We start from the raw sequence: 12,754 nt of genomic DNA, 5'->3' as shown, positions 1-12,754 counted from the left end.
GTGAAACATCTGGTGTCGACGTTTGTCTGCGAACAGTGAGAAACAGGTTAAAATCACTGGGTTTGCGTTCACATGGATGTTTCAGGAAGCCATATCTTACAGCAGAACTACGTAAAAGGCGCGTAGAGTCGGCCAAAACTTACAAGATTGGACAAGTAACGAGTGGCACTAAGTACTGTTTAGTGATGCGATGAATATAACCATTTATAGCAATAATTCACGCGCTAGAGATTATCGCATAACTGGTGAAACACTTAAATCTGCGTGTATTGTAAAATCTTCCAGGTACTCTACGCATGTAATGATTTGGGGATGTTTTAGTGGAATCGGCAAAATTCACATTTGTGGTGGTGTTGCTAACGCACAAACTTATAAACATATTATTGAAACGACAATGATACCTACAGGTAGAGATTTATTCAACGGCTGTTCCTTTATTTTTCAAGAAGATTCTGCCCCCTGTCATCGTGTCAGAGTTATAAAATACTATACGCTGTCCTTACGTCATGTTACCCAACATTTTAGGCCTGGTAATTCGCCCAACTTAAATCCAATTGAAAATTCAACGGTTGTTCCTTTATTTTTCAAAAAAGATTCTGCCCCTGTCATCGTGTCAGAGTTATAAAATACTATACGCTGTCCTTCAAATTTATAGCCCTGGTAATTCGTCCGACTTAAATCCAATTGAAAATTTATGGAGCGTTTTGAAGGATAAGGTTCGTGCAAGACATCCTACGTCGAGAGCTGAGTAAATTCAAGCAATAAACGACGTCTGGCAAAAATGCATTCCAATAGAGACACTACAAAACTTAGTAACTCTATACCACTACGATGCAAAGACGTTATTATTAAGCGTGAACATCCAATCAAGTATTAGCTTGAGCCAAAATAAATTGGGTACGCTTCACTTAACTTCACTTTCATTTCACTTAACAATTTACGTGATATTTTGTTGAATATAATCAATTGTTGTAAAATTCCAAAGAGTTGCTATTAATTTTTTTATGACTGTATATATATATATATATATATATATATATATATATATATATATATATATATATATATATTGCAACATGAAACAGGTTTCTTTCCGGTTTACCGGTAATCTTGATCTTCTAACCAGACACTGCATTTTTTTTTTTTTTTTTTTGTTGGATGTGCCTTCTTTAGAGTAGGTGCTTTGTTTCTGGAGAATGTCGTCCGTGTAACCTAGAGCCGGAAGTTGTAATTTGCTCAAACAAAGCATCTCCTTCCTTTGCAAAAGCTTCAGCAAGATCAACGATAAATTTCTTCAGGGTGCACTTTCTTTCGCTTTCAATACATGTGTACCTACACAGTAAGAAAGAGTTAGTAACACACAGTTCGCAAATGTGAATTACTCTTCGCTAGATGTCGGGTGAATAGTATTTCTTCAAGAACTGAGTCTTAGTAAGTACCTTACATGATCGACAACCGATCGCAAAACATAATAAGTTACATAGGGCTATTATGTGTAAAAAAAGTTAAACTCGGGCTCCGGTGTTTTGGAATAACCATACAACCCGAGCCTGACTCGGGCTTATATTCGAAAGTGTTAAAGAACCCGTGCTGCTATGTATTTTTTCGCGTTATGCGTAACTATATTCAACTCCGAAAGTATGCGCTTCTCTCCACATGCCCATTTGAAGTTTATTGGTATTTTGATATTAAAAGTGAGGTTGGTCATAGGATGTGTGGAGTGTGTGTGTGTTATTTTGTGTTTCAGTCAATTATCCTGTTCTCTTTTTACTACTGAAAGCAGTGAGGTGAACATGAAGTGTAACCGATTATAACAACAGTATATGATTGTAATATAATTGTCTCTGACTTGAATTTCTGAAAAGGTCCTCATACCTCTCTTACATGTGAATTAGCGCAAGAAGTTTCGTGAAATGGGTGGGAAGAAAGGTCGTGTGTGGCAATGTTACGTGCTAAATTATAAAAGTAGGTCATTATCTTGCAAATATTGTGAACATAAATATGTAGGCGCAAATGTGTCTTCTGAGACATGGTGAGACATCTGTCTTCTGAGACATGGTGAGACATCTGTCTTCTGACAGTTACCCAAACTAATTTGTTTATAATATTTTAAAAAATGAATATGCTTAGAATATAAGTAGTAGAGTGAAGTTTAGAAAATCCACTTACATACAAATGTAAACTGTTTAGCGGTGTGAAAGACTTACTATACCATTCTTTCCTCACATTTACTTGCATAGAACATATTGTAAGTAAATATTCATTTATGTATACTCTTTAAATATAATAGAATATTAATAAAATGACATAATACCGTTGAGAATATACATTTTAAAGAATCCTCTGGATAAAAGAGTAATAATATACGGTAAAAGAAACGAATTTACCGTTGAGAAGATAATATAGTAAGAGAATTCAATTTTCTTTGTGTTTGTACATAAATTCCGGAATATTCCCATTCTTGGGAATATTCCCGGGAATTTTCCCAGAGAATATTCCCCAAAAATATCTTCCCGGGAATTTACCCATCACTAGTTGCTAGTTTGAGCGCCCATCGTGGTACTTTTTTGTATTTTTTTTTTGTTTTTAAACTCACCTCAATGTAAAGAAATCACACATATAGGCGATTTAACATATTTTGGGGAGGAATTTTGTGGTTCATTGGCGTTTTGACGCGTCTCTGCCCCTGGTGGTATAATTTTCAAAACGGAAGAGGGGCCACCGTGGATCGTCGCTGCGGAGCGGCCAGTTTTGGCGGGATATCGCTAGTTGCCCATCGGTCGTCCATCGTCGCTTACGGCATGGGGTGTACAACTTTTAGGAACAAAATATTGTTAACCGTTCACTATATACACATAAATAATGCAGATAAGTATGCAGTAAATGTTACCTGTAAAATTTATGGCGATCAATAATATCTTCCGTTATATTATCTGGACAAACTTCAGGTATTTCTTGATATGTGCAGTCTTCCTGCACTTCTAATTTAGACAACTCTATAGAGATACATCACATTCTTCTATTTTCAGCTCTGCATCGAAAGGAGTTAGATACGTGAAATCCTCAAAATTTCCTGGCTCTCGCTTTATCAAATGCTCTTTGTCTAATGGCTCTGGCTTTATCAAACATTTCACGTTTGAAGTCAAGAACTAAGGTTGACATTGTTGAATTCTTTATTAAATGAGGGATAATTAGATTCCTTTATTCCTGACAGTATAAAGTCTTTTCCTTTCATAGGATTTTCAGCACTATAATAGTAAGTTTGTGGTTTCAAATTACTGTCAGATTCACCTGAACATGCCTTTAATTCAGTTTCATACTCGTCTTCCATCATACTCAGAACAGAGTTTCTAGTTTTATAAAACTTCATTCCTCTTGCAAACACGCTCCTAGAAATGAAGACGAACAGTAAAAACACAACCACATTAATTCATTATTTCATGAATGAATACGAACAACCTACACACTGAACTCGTAGAAACATAACAAAGAAGCAAATCAGAAAATGTGAACACCGTAATTATAAGAATCAAAATACAAAACCACATGAAAATATAAGCATACTATTTCGCGGACAAAGTACCTATAAAATGTTTCACAATACACAAAGTAACTCAATGCAAAGTTAACTCAATAAAAACAGTTTCCCTTAAAATCCGTCATTCGGTTTGCTTTCTAGATCCTAAACTAGCAAATTGTTAACAATGATTAATACTTGCTTAATGTTTGTTGTTCAGCGTTTCTGTTTTTACTAGGAAACACAACTCCATTTAATTTACAATGAAATAAAAGTTTAAAATTTACATTTTACACATTTATTTCAATTCATACCCGAGAAGATTAATTATGTACAATTTAACTAATTACCAAATGTAAGTAACATTAAATTTGTATTAAAAAACAAATCAATAAAGTTTGTGAAAGCTAACTATAACTGGCCTATGAAACCAAAGATTTAATGCCTCATTCACATAGGCTCTCCATTGATTTTAGCCATTACGCAATTGAAGGAACTTTCTACTTCGTATTCCTATTCTACAAGATCCACAATAACATTATCCTTCCTTCTGTCTCTAGGTCTACCTAATGGATGTTTTCCGATTGGATTTGCAGTAAAACTTTCAAAGCGTTCGTACTTTCTCTCATTCTGGTTGTCAACGATTGGTAAACGGTATAAATTATGCAGCAGCTCATTAATAAGAAGCTTCCACCATCTCATAAAACATGCGATATTTCACTAAGCATGAAGGGAAAATAATCAAAATTCCACTAAACTTAACAAAAATAATTTTAAAAAAAGTAACTATATACTCCTGTGGCTCAAAGAGAGATCTGGTCGACAATACTGACCGCTAGAATTGTCAGTTTACAGCAACTGAAGTATACAATATAATATTGGTTGGCTAGCGTGATATCTACAGGAATGTATTTTGCAGTGAAATTATCCTTTATGGGACACCAGAAATAGCTGCTCAAAAATCAGACCTCTTCACAATTTGCTTACACATATTAATATATCCCTTAAAAACTATACCGGTAGTGCAGAAAATATAAATGGATATCCGATCTAGTTAGGGCAGCGTGAAGCAGATGAGCAATTACGATATTGCATCCGTAGGAAGCAAGCGCGTCACCAACCGCGAGTATGTGCGTAAGCGACAGTAGTAGAAACACACTGTTCCTGATGTTACTAGATGAATCTGTAGCACAAACTAACCGTTACGAATTGTAGAGTAGAATAGGTAGCAAGGAATCAATCGAAGTCACCACGCGCGCAGAGCAGGACCCTCCTCCTACCCTGGATACTCGTGAACTCCCAGTATTTATAAATTTATTCACTGGAATTAGTTCAATGAATTTTCCCTTGATCAGATCAAAAATAAGTCAATTGGTCTTATGAAAAGTGCCGAAAAGACATTTTCCCTTTCTTAATTGCTGTTGTTGCTATTGGTTGCGATTTAACTAGGCTCTCTCTTTGATTTAAAGAGTACATTGTTTTTATGTTGTTGGTTAGAGAAATCTTGTTGAAATGGCTTCTGTGTCAAAAAAGAAATTATATGGCAACGAGAATAGAACAAAAGGGAACTAAGAGAGGAAGAAAATAAGGAATATGAAATGGCAATGGAGTGGTTAGAAAAAATGCTCTCACAGTTTCGATGATTCCTTTCCCAAAAAAAGAAAAAATGAATCTGAAAATGATAGTGTTCATCAGTTCAAAGTATTGCAAAAACAATGAAAGTTTTCCTGCATTCCTTTCTAGCAATGATAGCAATGACAGCTCTTATGAACCAGAGAAGAACACTGCTTTTCAGGTGCTGAACATAGTCAAATACCAGAACAAGATATTATGACAAGTTCAAAACGCAGAAAAAAGTTGATATGTGTATCGAAAATCCTAGTACTTGGCCAAGGAAAATATCAGACAAAGACAGCTGCTATTTTGCACAGAATTTCATGGTTTCGTCGTTGAATAAAGACAACATAAACTTTCCTTTTACAGAGAAGGAAAGGGATTAACTCACCACATGTGGTACAAAGTTCTTCCAAAGAGGAAAAAAAAAAAAAAAGAACCAAGCTGCCCTGGCTAGTGTATTCAAAAAAATGAAAATACTCTTCTTTTTTTTCCCTGTAAGTTATTTTCTGTCTACAAACAAATTATATCTTTGTCTTCTAGTGTCATATCAAAATAATAAGTTTTGGGTTTAAAGACTGGAAGAAGCATCTGAAGAAGAAATTCATAAAGAACACCAAATCGTGAAAATTCAGTCTAACAGAAGTTTTTTGTGCAGTAGAAGTGTGTACTGAACTTCCTCAATTTAAACAAAGAAGTAGAATCCATTCGAACAGAAAGTGAGAAGTGGAAAGAGGTTTTATCGATAACTATTGATGCGGTTTATTTTGATCAGCATGTTGCTTATCCTTCTATGGTAGTAAAGAAGAGAACACTCGAACATCACCTTTATGTTGTTTCAATCTGTCTATGAGCCTTTTCCCGTCTCCCCTATGTATTTCATGTCACACACACACGAATGAAAAGAGAAAATAATGCTATTTACAAACCTGTGAAAGAAACGGGGCGAATGATAGATTGGGAAGGGGCTAGAGGTTTAGAAAGAGAAAAAAGAAAAATTATAAGAAGTGGAAGGAAGCGAGAAGAATAAGAAAGAATAAGGGAAGAACTTAATGAACTGGACAAGTGGTATAAATATATATGACCAATGGGAGAAATTAATAGAAGTGATAGAAAAGAAAAATGCATAAGATTATTAGTGCAATTTGAATATTTTCAAATTTCTGTTATTTTATTTTATATAAAGATTAATAGAATTGTAAAATTGCATTGACAATTAACATGTATTAACAATGTAATTATATGATATTGTTACATATTACAAATTTAAAATTTTATATATATAAAAACAACAATTAAAATTATATAAATGAAAATGCTAACTAACGGCTGAGGAAGATATAAGATTTGCTGTCATCAGTTTTTTCTCAATGTCTGATGAAGAGGACGTTAGGTCCTTGAAACTGTAACAAAAATCGTATAGTTATTAAATAATTCATTTTGTTCTGGTCAGAAAAATGTTTTAAAATGTTATTGTGATTATCCAGAACTAAGGAGTATATTTATTATGAAATAAATAGAACGAAATTTACTTTTTCACAAAGGAAAACTTGTTTATACTTAGAATTCACGTAAAATTTTAAGTCTAAATTGTGAATTTGTAACATGTCAGCTGCGAGAAAATTTTTTATTCTTGTAATCGGCAATATTTTACGGTATATTGTGCATGTGTGGCTGTAGTAACTTCGAGCTATTCAAGATGCTTCTTTTTGCTACAAGCTGCAGTTGAAAAAGTGTTTATAGGATAAAAATTGTTTATAATATCATTAAAGATATAAAAGTCAACTTGAGTGTCCTGCCCGTGACAGAAAACTACCAAAAGTTATTGTACTGAATTACTAAATTTGAGAATGTGGTTCGTACTTAGTAGAAGTAACAATTTGCACGTGTACATCACAGTTACCAAATTTTGGACTAATGCTAATAATGTATTTCGATTTATTTCAATTTAGAAACTTGTCCTGCCCGTGACAGTGGGCAAACTACTGGTGGGATAATTTGTGCACATTGGTTATTCATGATAGAAAATGATTCCATGTGCACTAAAATAAAGTTTTCTAAGCATGAACATTATTTACTTAAATAGAGGATTATCTATTACTGTCAGTATGATGTTTTAACTTAAAATAAGTGTCATATAAATATCATCATTAGCGTCACCTTTTTGTTCGTTTCAAGGGAGAAGTGGGTGGGATTGGAATACGCACAAAAAGGCCAGTATGGAACATTGTGAAACAAAAGAAAGTACTGTAATTGTAGAATGTGCTGCTGATTACGTAGTAGCTTGAAGCTCTTCGTTTCAAAATATATCTGTTTTACTACTAAAGTACGGGACAAGAAGAAACGACCAAAAATGCCATTAGTTTTAATGGTATTTTTGGTCGTTTATTCTTGTCCCGTACTTTATCATCAACAGAAATTGAAAAAAAAAAAAAAAAGATGCTTTGAATAAAAGACGGGAAAATGCTTTTGTCAATTGAATGTCTCCAATCAAAACAGTTTTTCCCCTGAAATTTGAAAGCGAAAATTTGGTAGTTCGTCGAACTTTTAAATCAGAGCTTCATCCGTGTAAAATCTAAATTTCTAACAGACTTTTATTCCGATTCTGAAAACGATGATTCCGAAAGCCATGAAGCTATCCTGAGGGACGACTTAGGTGTTCATGTTAACAAGGTTTGTCTTAGACCAGCTGTTGAAGATATAACACAAAGAACATTTTTGTTGATGGAATTTCTCTCTAGTGGACAGAAAAAGAAAACATAGACATGCAACTATCGCACAAAGATCAGTGGAACAGGACGAAGAAGTCAAGGAAATTCGTATGAAGACCGTAAGCGATTGCGGTAAAAATTTCAAGAATGTTGAAGATGTGTCTTACGTGCATTTCGATCAAATAATACATGTAATACCAGCAGTGCCATGCCGTGGGTTAAAGGGGCAATCGGGGTGACGGCCCCGGGCGTCAAAGGTGGCGCAAAATTCAGGAGGAAAAAAATAAAAGACATACATAAAATGGAAGGAAAAAAGTATTAAAAAGTGCTCAAAATCAGGGAAAAGCAGGGTTTATTTTTGAAAATTTTCTTACGCGTCGCGCCAACCATGGTGACGCTTTGCGGCTGGTCTGTCGACCTCACTCATATTTATGGGGCCCCATCGCGACGCGTCGTATACTCTCATCCCGGGCGCTGATTTCCCACGGCACGGGCACTGGATACCAGCACCTATTTTATATACTGTTACACAGTGTTTTGTACGAATTTCCCTACAAGGTGGGTGTTAATGGGCAAATAAAACCATTTCCTAAAGTGTAGGTGGTGAGAAATAAGTGTACGACATATTATTATTTTTATGTGATAAAAGCGAGCCTCAAGTAAAGTAAATAGAATTATTTGTGTACAATGCTATAACAGAATAGCAAAAATAAACTTATTTTCGATTTTATTCCATTTTAGAAATCATTCTTATTGAGATTTTGTGTACTGATTCACACGGTGTCCTTCCCGTGACAACCATGTGTCCTGCCCGTGAAACAGTAAAGTTTAGTTTATTTATCAATTTGTCAAATTTCTCTTCTGTGAAGTTTGCTTAAAAATTTCATCATTTATACATTTCCTTTTAAATAAAAACATTTTGAGTTAAGAATTCACAGAGTTTTGTAACATTCACTTGGTGTGTCGAAAGTCACTTCTCTTTTTTGTCCCCACCCGTGACAGACATTTAGGGACGGGAAAAACATCAGTCATATATACTCCTAAGTCTGTACTGCTCATATATCATACAATTAGCAGAATTTATGTTGTACTTTTAGAAATATACAACTTTAAAGCATCAAAAATGTAGTGTAAATGTCCTGCCAGTGACGATGGAATGGCCCTATATAAATAAGTTGCACCTTCAACAACCTTGTCTTTTGTGATCTTTTTACGAGGAAAATCTTGAGAATTTTGTTTTCAGTATAACAGAGGATTTTATTTTCGAAATAAATTAACTTCAAAAGAAAAAGTTTCAGAATCGGCGTTTTAATAAATATCATAAATATTTAATATAAATAAAACGTAAACATTGCATAATGTATCGGTCTGTGTTTCGATTGAACGAGAAAATGTCTTCTGCAGTGTACTTCTAATACTTGTCACTTTGTAACTGGGGTATGCTTCGTAATTGAGTTCCAGCTCGTATGTGGACACAAATTTCAGTAAAAGTTATATGACAAACGATTTTAACTTTTTAAACTATAATCTTTAACCTAAGATTTGTTAAAATCCCTAACATAATGCATATAGACTTGAGAGGAAGGGGGCGACGGAAAAACATCTTTGGCCCGGGCGCAACGTTTCGTAGATCCGGCCCTGTTTTTATGGCACGTGTCCGAATGATGTATTTAGGCCTATACTAATATCTTGAAAGAATCTCAATTTCTCATCAATTACTTTTCGCAGTCCGCTTAAACTTCATCTAGGCACAGTCATCTTAGCAAACGCAAATCTTTTAAGACAATACGGAAACTAGGGCTTATATTTGTATCTCCCCCAATCTTGCATATGTAAGGCCTTCAGTTTTACTTCACAAACTATAGCTGAACGAGCTAAGGAGTTTAGAGGACCCGTAGGAACCGTTTTTATATATTTTCTTTCTTTACCTTTATCACAAATTAGACAAAAACAAGGTACTCGGTTCAAGAGTCATGAAAGGAGTTGAGGCACGTTGTAAATACGATTCAAAATTACCAATTACAATTTTTAACAACATTCCCGAGTGATGTCCTAAATTTCGCCTGTACATCAAAATGTTGAATCTTGTTTGTAAATTATCCGAAATATGGTGTACTTAACCTTAATGTAATCTGTTAAGCAGGATTGACACGTAACATAAGTTATCTTTTAAAATAAATTTTACACATCTGTTTCCATATACCCCTTTGGCACTAACTATTGCAAGAATTAGAAGACATTTACCTTCTTTTCTCACTGAATATAAATATATAATTATCTTTGTGCTGGATAACTTTTGGCGCAGCAGATTTTGGAAGATTTAGAGATGAAATTTAATATTTGCATGAAAGATATATTTATGAAAAAAAAAAAAAAAAAATCTGCAAGCGATAGAACTAAATACAAGATAATACACCAATATTTTAGGTGTAGAAGCGTAGAGTTACTAGTGTACAAATATTACAAATGTCTTACGACGGATAAAATGAATCAGTGGATATGAAAGATGGATTGTATTAAATAGTATTTTCTACCGACACTGTATTTCCGCACAATGTATAGAAGCTATATTATATGAATACAAGTGGAGCGTTAAGTATGAAACCATGACATGAGCGACTAAAAATCGTATCACTGTCAAAGTTATTAGTTTTTACTGTCCTCGTTTACCGGTATTCCCAATGTCACTGACGCTTCTGCACCCTTCAAACAGACCACCTCGTTCCGCTCAACCCACAAGCTTCGCCCTGCCCTGACTAGATTGGACAGCACTCGTGGTTTCTTAGTGGCCACATATCATATATTGATTTATCCTTTTCGCACTATAGCTTTTGTGGCATATTTATACGTAAAAGAATTGTAATTTTTCTACAAGTACTTCTGATTATAACCTTGAATTTTATTAATACCAAGTGAAATGTTTTCTTGTTGTCCAGCGCAAATCATTTAGAGGACAGTACCAAGTAAATTATGAAAAAAATTACATTTTTTTTAAAAATTATTTCGAATAATCCGCCAAAAGTAAACCTGCACGGACACCTCAGTGGCATTACTCGAGCAGACGGATCTAGCAAATTTTGACACGTTTCTTACATTTTCATGTTAGGCTAGTGCTTAATATTTCTTTTAGCAAAGCGTGCACTAAATAAGGAGCTCCATTACTACTTACAAACTGAATTTAGGAGGGTTCAGTATAAATACAATCTGGACGCATGGCATAAAAAAGTAGGGCGTAAAACACGAAAAAAAAAAACTGTGCTATGTGGCCACTAAAAGATACAAATGCTATGCAACCGAGTAAGGGCAGTAGTGTAAGAGTAGGGCCCAGGTGTTCATCTCAAGCTTATTTCCCTTGGGAACGAACTTTCTTACCTTGATTTGAAATTTTACGAATTAAATCCGTTTTTCCACTGGAAAGTATCGATAATTAAACAACGAAAGAATTAACCAATTATAAATAAATTGAAATTCTTGCAAACCGTTTAACATTTTAAATCGTAAAAGTCAAATCCATCGTTATTGTAACAGAGCGGTGGTTGAGCGATTGATCGTAGAAATGCAAACTCCGATTAGTTAGAATTTCACAACCTCGTTTTATTACAAGTGTAAACTCTTTAGTCTAGAGATGGAAAAAGCCAGCTTTTTGGAATCAATGGTTTTTTGCACATAAAAAGCCGGCTTTGAGGGGAAAAAGAGAACTTTGAAAATTTTGGCTTTTCCCATTTTCATGGTTTTTCTATTTAAATAGCTTTCTTATAGTATACTAAATAAGATTTCATTGCTTAAATATCATATTTCGCTCTGGAATTCACCTTCATGATGGATTGACCATGGATTGACCACATGTTTTATGAATTAAAGTAAACATAAAGTACGTAGTATTTGAGGGCAATTTTAGAGGCTATTTAACCTTATTTTAACTTCTGAGTTATCGACAATGTTTATCTTCTCATGATCATTTCTTTTTAGTGTTTCATTTCTTTGAACTTAACACTCCAGTTTCTAGCATATCATTAAACTTACGTTTTTCAATATATCCATCAGGGCGTACGTTTTTCAATGTATCTGAACGCTCTACCACCGTACCACCGCGCTCCCGAAAATAACCCGAATTTCATTATTTATTGACATTTAATTTCTTTGTGGATACAATTTTGGTCTGTTAATATCCTTATAGCGTACCGGTATTCCTGAACAAAGCTGAATAATAATGGCGATAACACATCGCCTTGTTTTAGGCCATTCGCTACGTGGAAACACGGATTTTTCTACACGGACTTTACTTTGAAATTCATTTAAAGACGTTTTAATTAATCTAACTAGCTTTTTGATATTCCAAATTCTGTAAGAATCTTGCGAGTATTTGTCGAATGGTAAATATTTGTTCGATAATTGATAGCAGTAGTGGCCCCTCTTGGCCGGAATTTGGACTTTGACCCCGACGTTTATGACGTCATAGGTCAAAGGTATAAAACCTTGGCCAGGGGTCAATGACCTAGGGGTACTTAGAACCACCCCTCTAAATTTTGGCAGGGGTACATAGGACCACCCCCTTAAATTTTGGAAATTGCCAAATCTAAAATTTGCGTGTGGTAGCCTAGGACCAGGTACCTCAATTAGTATTGGGGGTCTATGTCGTTCCCTTTCATCGGTAAAAAATTGCCAAAAATTCAAATTTCGGAGGTTTTTAACCTAATTTATCCCCTTTGATGAGGTCTTATTACCTTATATACTTATATATGGGCGTATACAAGGGTCCATTCCCTTTTATAAGACATGGGTATTTTGTTGCACCCCTTTAAAAATTTGGGAGGGTTACCTTGGTCCACACCTTAAATTTTGGAAATTGACAAATTTAAACATTGGGTATTATAGTACAGGACCTTAATATGTAGACATTATGATAAATTTG

General features: G+C 34.5%; 1 long non-coding RNA gene across 7 annotated transcripts in view; it reads right to left on the bottom strand.

Moving 5' to 3' along the window:
* Positions 1-12,013, bottom strand: part of LOC145690816 (uncharacterized) — a 69,134-nt gene extending 57,121 nt beyond the window's left edge. For 2 of the 7 annotated variants that reach the window (XR_014132279.1, XR_014132280.1), the window contains exons 1-2: positions 11,322-11,482; positions 2,891-3,389 (exon numbers count right to left, since the gene is read on the bottom strand). This is a non-coding gene — a long non-coding RNA (uncharacterized LOC145690816). The other 5 variants (XR_014132282.1, XR_014132284.1, XR_014132281.1 and 2 more) reach the window with 5 other exon arrangements.
* Positions 12,014-12,754: the final 741 nt, after the last annotated feature.

The sequence above is a fragment of the Thermobia domestica genome, chromosome 7, assembly GCF_964235325.1.
Source record: "Thermobia domestica chromosome 7, izTheDome1.hap1.1, whole genome shotgun sequence".
Lineage (NCBI taxonomy): Eukaryota > Metazoa > Arthropoda > Insecta > Zygentoma > Lepismatidae > Thermobia > Thermobia domestica.
Note: the sequence above shows the minus strand (reverse complement) of the source record. Positions and strands in the feature narration are given on the sequence as shown.